The sequence below is a fragment of the Mandrillus leucophaeus genome, unplaced genomic scaffold (genome assembly GCF_000951045.1).
Source record: "Mandrillus leucophaeus isolate KB7577 unplaced genomic scaffold, Mleu.le_1.0 Scaffold4, whole genome shotgun sequence".
Classification (NCBI taxonomy): domain Eukaryota; kingdom Metazoa; phylum Chordata; class Mammalia; order Primates; family Cercopithecidae; genus Mandrillus; species Mandrillus leucophaeus.
In genome coordinates, this window is record NW_012104253.1 from 9,319,874 (window position 1) to 9,330,198 (window position 10,325).

Genomic DNA, 10,325 nt, shown 5'->3' on the forward strand with positions numbered 1-10,325 from the left:
GTGGCTAAGAGCACAGCACTTTGGTGACAGATAGATCTGGTTCCTGTCTTGGCTCTGCCCTTCACTGGCTGTGGCACTGTGAGAAGGTGGCTTCACTACCCAGTCTGTAAAGTGGTGACAGTAGTACCTACCTTGCAGGACTACATGAAAAAGAAGTGAGATCGTCCATGTAGCACGCATGGGACCAGATTCCAGAAAGTGGAGGAGGAGTGAAGCTCAACTCCGCTGGTCTTGGACTTTTTGCAGTTGAATGGGGACCTTCCTTAGTTCTGGCTAATATTAAACATGATCTGGCCAGGCACTGTGGCTCACATCTGTAATCCCAGCAATTTGGGATGCCAAGGCAGGCAGATCACCTGAGGTCAGGAGTTCAAGACCAGCCTAGCTAACATGGTGAAACCCGTTTCTACTAAAAATACAAAAAATTAGCCAGACGTGGTGGCGTGTGCCTGTAATCCCAGCTACTCAGGAGGCTGAGGCAAGAGAATTGCTTGAACCTGGGAGGCAGAGGTTGTAGTGAGCCAAGATAGCACCACTGCACTCCAGCTTGGGCAATTAGAGCAAAAGTCTGTTTAAAAAAAAATCTGCATCCTTTGAGCTCACACCAATGGATGAGAAAGAAGCAGGTGCAGGAATTTATTGTTATATTATATTAAATAAATAATAATGGTAACAGCCCTTGTGTCACTCTCAAGGGGCTTTGTCGTGTGCACAGTTGCTCGCTGTTGAGCCCGCTGGAATATCTGCTTCTGCAATGAGGATGCTGAGCCCTGGGCAACCTGGAGAACCTGCCCAGTGCCGGACACAGGAGCACAGAGAGCTGCGGCAGACTGTCTGCTGGAATCAGCCCTCGGTGGACACCTCGCCAGTGTGCAGCGTTACAGGCACTACTATCTCCACGTCTCTAGACAACATAATAGATAGACTCAGGGTTCAAAGCTTAGCACCAATGACGCCTCCTTCTGGAAGCCCTCTCCTTCCTCTGGTTGGAATGAATCCCCTCTGCTCCGTGTTTCCATGACCATGCTATGACCTTTATCATTCTACTCACCATAGCAGTCCCCTTTCGTGAATGACAGGCACTACGTCAGTGGTCTCAGTGAGTCTCCCCATGGGAGAGAGGAGGGGTCACAGGAGGGCTGAGGCAGAGAAGCATCATCACCTTAGTGGTTAACAGGATGCATCCAGATGCTGGGCTGAGCGTAACCACAGCAGGGGAGCAGGGATGGATGTAGGCAGACAGGTCAGGAAGCCATGGCAGTGATCCCAGTAAGAGCTGATGGTGGCAGTGAAGGCAGGAAGAACTAGTTGGATTATAGATTTTTTTAGGTTAAACTGACAAGATGTCCTGATGGATTGAAGGTAGGATACCCGAGAAATGAAGGAGACAAGAATGACCCCACAGATTTTAGCCAGAGTAACGGCAAAGTTACAGAATCCAAACACGAAGATCAGGAAAATTGTAGAAGAGCTGGTTTTGGAGAGAAAATAAGGAGGCCAGCTTGGGACAAGTTGAATTTGAGACACCTGCTAGATATCACACTGGCAGTTGTCTATGGGAAGATGTAAATGTGGGAGTTATCAGTGTATAGGTGGGGAAATAAAGCCCCGAGCTAAGATGAGATAACCAAGGAGTAAGTGTATCTGATAAAAGAAGAGGACCAAGGAACTGATCCCTGGGCTTGACAAGGGTCGGCTGAGCATTTACACCACACCCAGCCCTGTACTGGCAGCCCTGGGAGGGGTGGATCTGAAGGACACCCAGTTTCTGTCCTCAAGGAACTCAGAGCCTGTAGGGAAGGTGGAGCATGCGTCTCAGCCACAGACCTGGGGAGCTGTGCAACATGGAAAAAGCTCTGAACCTGAGCCCAGCACCCGGGGCTGAACGGCCCCCGCCACGCACTGGCCATGCCTTTCACCTGCCGTGTGACTGCCTCTGAGCCTCAGTTTCCTCCTTCGTACAATGGAGATAATAACATGTCCTGACAGAGGAGTTGCTGAGAGGATCAGCGAAGAGGTGTGCTGGGCACAAAGGAGGCATCCGGCAACCCGCACAGCCTGTGCTTCTTAGTATCTGCCAGCACGCTCTCCACACCCTCAACTGGGGGGCCCATCTTCACACATAGCAGCAGTGGGGTTTCCAGAAGCACCAGCCCCACGAATGGGCCTGGGGACTCCCCTTGTCCACGGCCCAGCCTCCCTCATGGCTGCCACTACCCCGTGGGCTGGGGACGTCGGTGGCAAGGTCAAGGCCACTCTGTCCCTTGGAGTAATTGAAGATGACAACAGTATTTTGTGTCTCACAGAGACTGGTAGAGATCAAAGGCAGCAAGAAGGAGTTACTGTGACAGGCAGGAATTCCCTGGCAAAGGCCACCAATTATTGGAAATTGGCTGCAGTTACAGCTATTACCATTAAGGGTTGCCTGGCTGCCCTATGCTGCTGGAGAGGCACATTCTGACAGAGGGTGTGAAAGTGGCCACAGCAGGGTTGGTGGGGGGGGCGGGGGCAAAGAGAATTCCACGGGTTTGCACCTACCACGACTCAGACTTCTGTATGGATTGCTGTCCCAGAGACAAGCAAAGGCGAGTCTTGGAATATTCTCTGGACAAATAGAAAGAGGCGTCCTGGAGAGACATGTGGGGAAAGAAAGGGGGCTCTAGCGACCAGCAGGGAGAAGAGCCATGGGCTCATGAGCTCCAGGGAAAAAGAGCTCCAGCAAAAAGGAGAAGAGCAGAGACCAGCAGGGAGAAGAGCTACGGGCTTATGGGCTCCAGAGACCAGCAGGGAGGAGGGCTGTGGGCTCATGAACTCTAGAGACCAGCAGGGAGAAGAGCCATGGGCTCATGAGCTCCAGGGACCAGAAGAGAGAAGAACAGAGATCAGCAGGGAGAAGAGCAGAGACCAGCAGGGAGGAGGGCCATGGGCTCATGGGCTCCAGAGACCAGCAGGGAGCAGAGCCAGAGGCTTACAAGCTCCAGAGTCCAGCGGAGAGAAGAGTCGTGGGCTCATGATCTCTAGAGACCGGCAGGGAGAGGAGTCGCGGGCTCATGAGCTCTGGCTCACATTAGCTGAAGCTGTGCCATGGTAGGGATGGGCATCAACCCTCTACTCCTGGATCTTGACCAGAGAGGCACAGCTGTAAACAGTGTGCCAAGGACAGCTCTCACTTTGGTCATGAGAACAAAGCAAAGGCACGTTGGCAGGAGGCAGGACCCTGAGCCAAGCTGAAGGGCCCTGCTGGTGTTTGAAGCCCCAGTCACTGCCCTGTCCTGGCAGCAACCTAGAGGAGCCGGCCCCAAGGAAGATGGGCAGCCAGTGACTCCCAGAGCAATCCAGGGTGCAGATGAGAATTCTGGCAGGTACCAGGGAGGAGGGGAGGGCATGGCAAAGGAGCAAGCTATTCCTTCAATAACTTCAGTAACCTCAGGGATCTTATCTCTGTCTCTGTTTACGAGCTGTGTGACCTTAAACAAGTTACTTAGCCTCTGAGGCTCAGATTCCACCTCTGAAAAGTGAGGAAATCATACAGACTAGAATCATACAAGATGGCACGGTGAAATAAGTCATGAAATTATGGTTGCCGTTAGTAAAGTTCCAAGGCTAACTACTTGCTCAGTAGTCTGACAGGGGCCCTTACTTTTCAAGGCGTCAGTAAAAAAAAAAAAGTAAACACTGCTGTCTCTCGTGCCATCAATCACTGGGGGTCTAGTGCATCGTCCTGAGATGGTGTCAACTCACCCTCATAGAAGGTCGGTACTGCAGCAAAATGAGGGAGCCTATTTCAGGAAGGCCTCCATTTTTGCTTTAAAAAATATATGATGAACTGAGGGCTTGGATAGCAAAGAAGCTCACTGACAGGAACAATAAAGGTGTCTCATTAATTATGTCAGAAGCAGGTGTGTGGCCACACATGGCTTTCAGGCTCCCGTCATCTGCTTCCATGGATGCCTTCAAAGCTCTCCTCCAGCACGTTGACCTCCATGTGGGCTCCATGACCATGAGGCCATGCCATGTGTCTTTCCATCACCAGGTCTTTGATGGTAATCTGCTTTCTCGCCCCCATCTCAGAAAGCTCTCCCTATGTCAGGACCACCTCAAGGCCAGCCACGTGGCATGATGGAGAGAGCACTGGCTTGGGCGCCTGGTGACAGAGGGCTTCCTCTGACTATGCCACTCTTGGGCTGGATGACCCTGGAGGAGTCACTTCTTGTGTCAGGCAGAGTTTGAGGGATGCAAGCAACAGAAACCAATCTGGCTGTAACCTGCATGGGAAAGGGCAGGCCCAAGAGGGTCTTGGAATTTAAAGGAAAGCAAAGGACCAGACTCTGAAGGCAGAATAAGGCTGTCTGGGGGTGGGTTTGGGGCTGGGATCCAAGGAGTCCAAGAAGCAGGGTCCCACAAGAGCATCTTCTCAGGACACGACCCCACGCCCCTCCTGGGGCAAATCAACTTCAGTCATTTCTAATGCTTCTGTCCTTATGCTTGAAATAGAAACTCCAGAGACTGAGAGAGATGGGGACAGCTAAAGGAGGTGGGCACCTTGACTGATAATCCCACCAGTCAGCCTATCACAGGGAAGAGGCAATTCCCCCAAAAGAAGTCAGGGTACCATAATCAGAAGGAATGGGAATCAACGTTGGGCAGGAAAATACCAACACATCTACACTCTCTCCTTCTGGGCGCTCAGTTTTCTCATCTGTGAAATGGAGACAGTGATACCTTGCAGGAGTGGTGTAGATTTGATGCATACCGTGGCATAGATGAACAGCAGTTGCTGTTGGTGATAGCGCACAGGGCATCGAGCAATACTGAGAGCATCCCTTATGTTGATGACTGTTACACTAGTTGTATTGTCATGCAGTTAGGACTGAATAAAGACTAGATGCTATTGGATGTTTGTCTGAGTCCCAGAGGTGTCTTCCTTTCATGAAGAAAGGAGTGAGACATATGGACATTCATTCTCATTTAATACTCAGAGCCAGTCCATTTTCCACGTGGAAACTGAGCCTTGGAAAAATCAAATTGTTGGAAAGTTGTGGGCATTGCTGGATCCACCTCAGGTCTGTGCTGCTCTGAAGTCATGGTGGCAGACACAGCTCTGGGTGATGCACGTTCCAAGCGAGCGTCCCCTAGAGCCCACCGGGGGTGCCGCATCCCTCCGCGTGGGCCTCCTGTGGAACTCCTCGCTGTTTCTTGCTCCCTAAGCCGTGAAGATGGTTCTGCTTTCCCTCTGGAAGAGTATTATGTGGATTCACTTGAAGTCATGTTTGGGGCAAACAGGGCACCAGATGCTGGAATGTGGTCACCTCCACTCTGCCAGAGAGGTATGAGGATTTAATCTTTGCTTTTCTTAAAAATAATAATAATAATGGTTCTGAGGGCTGGAGGACATATAAAATCAAAGGGAAATTACAGGCAATGTGCAGAGAATCTTAGTTTCCAGATGCTTGTCAACCCACCTCGGGAAACAAGCCCTTCTCACAGGTAGGGGCTGCCAGAATTCCTTTCCGGCTGGAGAACATCACGGAGGAGAATTAGCGAGACCCCTGCCTTCTCGCCTGGTACCCGGCACTGCATTTAGCAGCATTTAAGAAACAATCTCCCCATCACTGCTGATTAGGAGGAACATCAATTTTAATAGAGAGGTGTTACCAAAGTCTGGCCACATGGCCTAGCTGCAAAGGTCACCCTTTCTCAGAAGGTCTGCATTCCCTTCCTCCCCAAATCAGGCACTGGTGTGTGGGAGGAGCCAGCCTTTGCTACTGAGTGGCTGACCTCCATCACTTCACAGGGCCCGGGATCCTCCCAGCAGAGAGATCCCAGGGCAAGCAGAACCTGTCCATTTGTACAGGGCTGTGGCTGTGGGTCAGGTGAAGGCAGGGGTTACAGATTTTTCTGGAGCTAAAGCCCATCTAAAGCCTCTGGGAAGACGATGATCCCTCCCTTAACCACAAATTCCACTGACATGATATACCCTAATGAGCGATTTCATGACTGTGTGCATTTTCAGCAACCAAGCAAACTTCAGTGCATGCAACATTGCAAGTTGTGAAAACAAAGAGAAGCTGGATGTTTGAGTGGAGGCCCAACCCTCTCGGCTGCAGAGCTTCTGCCAGTGCTCTTTCCCTAAGATTCACTGATGCTGTCAGGGAGGAAGACACGGACTCACGCCTCTGCGTTGGCTGGGCTAGATAATCTAGGATGGCCTCATGTGTGTGCCAGTTAGTGTCCTGTTGCTAGGGGCAGCTTGGTTCTCCTCCGTGTGGCCTCTCGAGGAGGCTAGCTTGGGTTCCTCCCATCAATGTCCCATCAATGTCTCAGAGTTCCAAGTGCCACAAAAGAGGGCAAAAGTCTGAATGCACGAGCACTTTTTAAGCCTCTGCCTCTGCCATGTTTGCTAATGTCCATTGGCCAGAGCAAGTCATGGCCAAGCTCAGAATCAAGAGGTGAAGAAAGGAACCCTACCTTGGCCGAGAGGAGTTACTGAGGCCATGTCTTTGGAAACAGTCTACCACCCTGCCCCACCCACACCCCATACAGAGAACAGTTTCCCTGTGAGATATTCTCACCACTCCCTGAACTTTCTCTCCAGGGCACTTACCCACTGTAGTTGACTATTTGTACACTGAGTGGCTTGTTGTCTTTCTCTCCCATATCCCTGTTCCACCATGCGGGCGGGGGCTGATGTGTGTCCGTCCGTGCCAAGCACAGTGGCTGCTACATAGTGGGTACCAGTAACTACTGGTGAAGGAAGCAGGAAGGAGAGAAGGAAAAAAAAAGAAAAAGAAGACAGGGAGGGCAGAGGGAGAAATAGGGAGGAAGGGAGGAAAGAGGGCAGGACAAAAGGAGGGAAGGAGTCCTGGAACAATGGGGGCACTTCTTAGGCAGAGGACTAACTGGAACCTCTCTAGGTAGCGGGTGCCCTGAGCATCCCCCAAGCCCACTGCGCTGCTTTTAGCCTCCATATCTTGGCTCCTCCTGCCCTCCCACCTGGCTACCCTCCCACCCTCTTTCCTCTGCTGGCTCAGCCCTGGGTTCCTTCCATGTGCATCTCAAGGGTCTCTCCCCACTCCCAACAGCTTCCCCTTGACCCCTTCCTCCTAAGCATCTGCCTGGCTCAGGCAGCTCCCCACACCCCCCGCCTATTGCTGCCCAAGCTGTCCTGCACATGCGCCTCTCAACTGAGCTCCGCACTGGCCCTTTGAGAAATCTAGGACAGGCATATCGATCTTTCCATCCCATTGATGAGAACTCAGGTTCAGGGAGGCTGGATGTCCACAGTCACCCTCTAGGACCAGAGTCAGTCTGGTTCAATAGTCCCCAGACTGCAATGCCTGTGGTGAGGCCTCAAGGCCCTGAAGGAAGGGGCTCCATCCTCTCTGTCTTGGTGAGAGTGGATGCCTGTGCCAGAGCACCCAGGATTCTGACCTCTGGGCAGTGGCAGACAGAGGGCAGCCAAAAGGCCAGACGCAGAGCCTGCCATCTCCTAGCCCGCAAGGGCTTCTTCCAGAATGACTGGGCCCTAGGGCAGGCCTGCAGCCTCCCAGGTGACACCTCCATGACACCATCTCTGCCATGGAATGTCTTCTTTAGAAAAGAGATGAGCCCATTCTCAAAAGGGGAAGGGGCTTCCAAGGCCACGCAGCGAATTAGGGCAGCCCGAACTCCAGACTGAGTCTCCTGCTGTCCCTGCAGTCTCATCCCGTCCTTCCTCACTGCCTTCCCAGCCCTGCCTCCTTCCCAGCCCTGCCTCCTTCCCACCTCCACAGGGCTTGTGACCAACTGAAGGGGATCAGACTAATTAGCAAGAGGCCAGTTCCTCAATCCAGGCGCAGGAGGGAGGGGAGCGGTAGAGGGAGCAGACCCACCCAGCAGGTGATGGATCTCACAATAGGTATTTGCCGCGTATCGGTGACTGTCTTCAGAACTACACCTCTGTCCACACTGCTTGATGTACATGAGTGTGCTGGTAGGTACATCCTGGGGACGGGTGCTTGAAGTAATATAATTAGCAAGCAGATCCACAGGGCAGTGAGTCTCGGATCTGGTCAATCATGGCTTTGCTAAATTGGCACCGGAGGCTGTGGCTAATCAGCATAGGAGATGTTGCCAGTGCCTTTTCATTGGTGAAATGAGCTGTACAAAAAAAATGTGGTTGGCTCCCAATATCATGCAGTACCCTCCTCTCTTTGTGAACCAAGCTCAAGAATCCCCCCGGCTCCATCTGGGCCAGCAGCTGCCCACTGAATAGAAGGCACTGAGTTTACTGGAAACCTCAGGACCTGCCTTCACCGGGGATCCTGCCCTCTCCAGGGTCCTGCCTTCACTAGCGATGTTGCCTTCAGAAAATGCTTGCACTTGCCTGGGAGTGACACTGGCCTGCAGGGTCTGGTCAGATGCCCCCAAGGACAGTGCATGATCCTTGCTGCGTGCCTACTCTGTGCCAGGAAATTCTTGACATCATGTATATATTACTTCATGAAAAATCACTGCTATCTGGGTGTGGTGGCTCATGCCTGTAATCCCAGCACTTTGGGAGGCTGAGGCGAGCAGATTGCTTAAGGACAGGAGTTCGAGACCAGCCTAGCCAACATGGCGAAACCCTGTCGCTACTAAAAATACAAAAAATTAGCCGGGTGTGGTAGCACATGCCTGTGATCCCAGCTACTCAGGAGGCTGAGACATGAGAATTACTTGAACTTGGGTGGTGGAGGTTGCAGTGAGCTGAGATCATACCATGGTACTCCAGCCGGAGTGACAGAGTGAGACTCTGTCTAAAAATAAATAAATAAATAATAAAAGTCACTGCCATCTTCATTTTACAAGAGGTACCAAGTGGATGTGTTGCATCCCCAGAGCCTCACAGGGAGGAAGTGGTGGAGCTGGGATTTGAACCCGGGCTGTTGTTTTTGTAAAGGATCAAATAAATAATGTGAATGTACTGATCTATGATAAGCTAGCTGCATGAGATGGAGACTCAAACACAGACGAAGCCAAAGCCGAGACGCAGAATTTGCTGAGAAATCTCATTGTATCTCACAAGTGCAAATTGCTAAGCCCACCACGTACCCAGGCTGTGCCGTCTGACTGAAGAGCCTGTGCTCTGAACACCATACAGCCTTCTTCCCGCAGCTCAGGAGCTGGAGGCCTACGGGAAAATGGGCTCTAGATGGCTGAGTTTCAAAGGGAGCCTACAAGTGTCCCTCCCCAGCCTTGCACCTGCCGTGGCTCCATCACCAAGAACCCACTCTCCCTCTGGATTCGGCCCTCCACCCTTCCCTTCCAGCTCACATGCTTGCCCCAGGCTACACTGAGCTCCTGGACCACACCAGGCAGTTTCACACCCAGCAGCTTTGCTCACCGGGCTCCCTTCACTTCCCTTGGCCATTGCCCATGAGGTAAACATCCACTTATCTTTCCTGGCTTCATCAGGCCTCATCACCTCTACCAACAGTACAACACTGGACAGAGGATGCCCTTTGGGACACACCAGTGTGAGGCCACCCTCACCCTGCTGTGTGACCTTGGACAAGTGACTCAATTTCTCTGAACATCAGTTTCCCCATCAACAAAGTAGGAAAATGATGTCTACCTCATGGTTGGTGGCACAGGTTAGAAAAAATGCATATGAAGCCCCTGACAAGGCTTCTACTAAAAGCAAAACACGGTACTTATTTTTAGAAAGTGTTCCTGCCCTCTGCCCCAGTAGAACTGAACTCTACATACCTATATACATCTCAGACTCTGCGGACGTAGTTGTGTCTTTTTTTGTTAGCACTTCTCACCAGCTGGCATGTTGTATGTTTTCCTCTGTTTATTTTCTGTCTCCTTCATCGCCAGACCTCATAAGGTACAGCTCCTTGGGGGCAGGAATCTTGTCTGTCGTGTTCATCACTGGATTCCAGGGCTTGGAATGCTGCCTGGCACTTGGTAGGCCCTACATTAAAGTTGGTTGGTGAAATGAATGCACAAATAAAGGAATAAAAAATGTACAAATGAACCCGTATCCGCCTCCTGCATTAATCTTCTCCATCAATCTGTCCCCAGCTCCCAGCACAGTAACGGACACGTGTGTTTGGCTTGGATTATAGAACAAATCTTATCAATTCTTTGTTTATGCATTTATAAAACACAATTTCATGAAGCACTAAATCGGATCAGCACGAATGAAGCTTTCCAGATGGGCACTGAAGCGGGATTCTCTTTCTTCATGCCTTGCTTCCTCAAAACTGGCCCGCATCATCCTCCCCAGCAGCGTAAGAACCGTCCAAACTGCCAAGCACAGAATCAAGAGCTAATTAATGAGACTGCTTTGAGCCACT

General features: G+C 51.4%; 1 long non-coding RNA gene across 1 annotated transcript; it reads right to left on the bottom strand.

The window, feature by feature from the left end:
• Positions 1-3,870: 3,870 nt before the first annotated feature.
• LOC105547912 lies at positions 3,871-9,814 on the bottom strand. Its single transcript, XR_001007310.1, has 3 exons — positions 9,730-9,814; positions 6,605-6,744; positions 3,871-5,347 (listed from the first exon to the last, which is right to left on the bottom strand). It is a non-coding gene; the product is annotated as an uncharacterized LOC105547912 (long non-coding RNA).
• Positions 9,815-10,325: the final 511 nt, after the last annotated feature.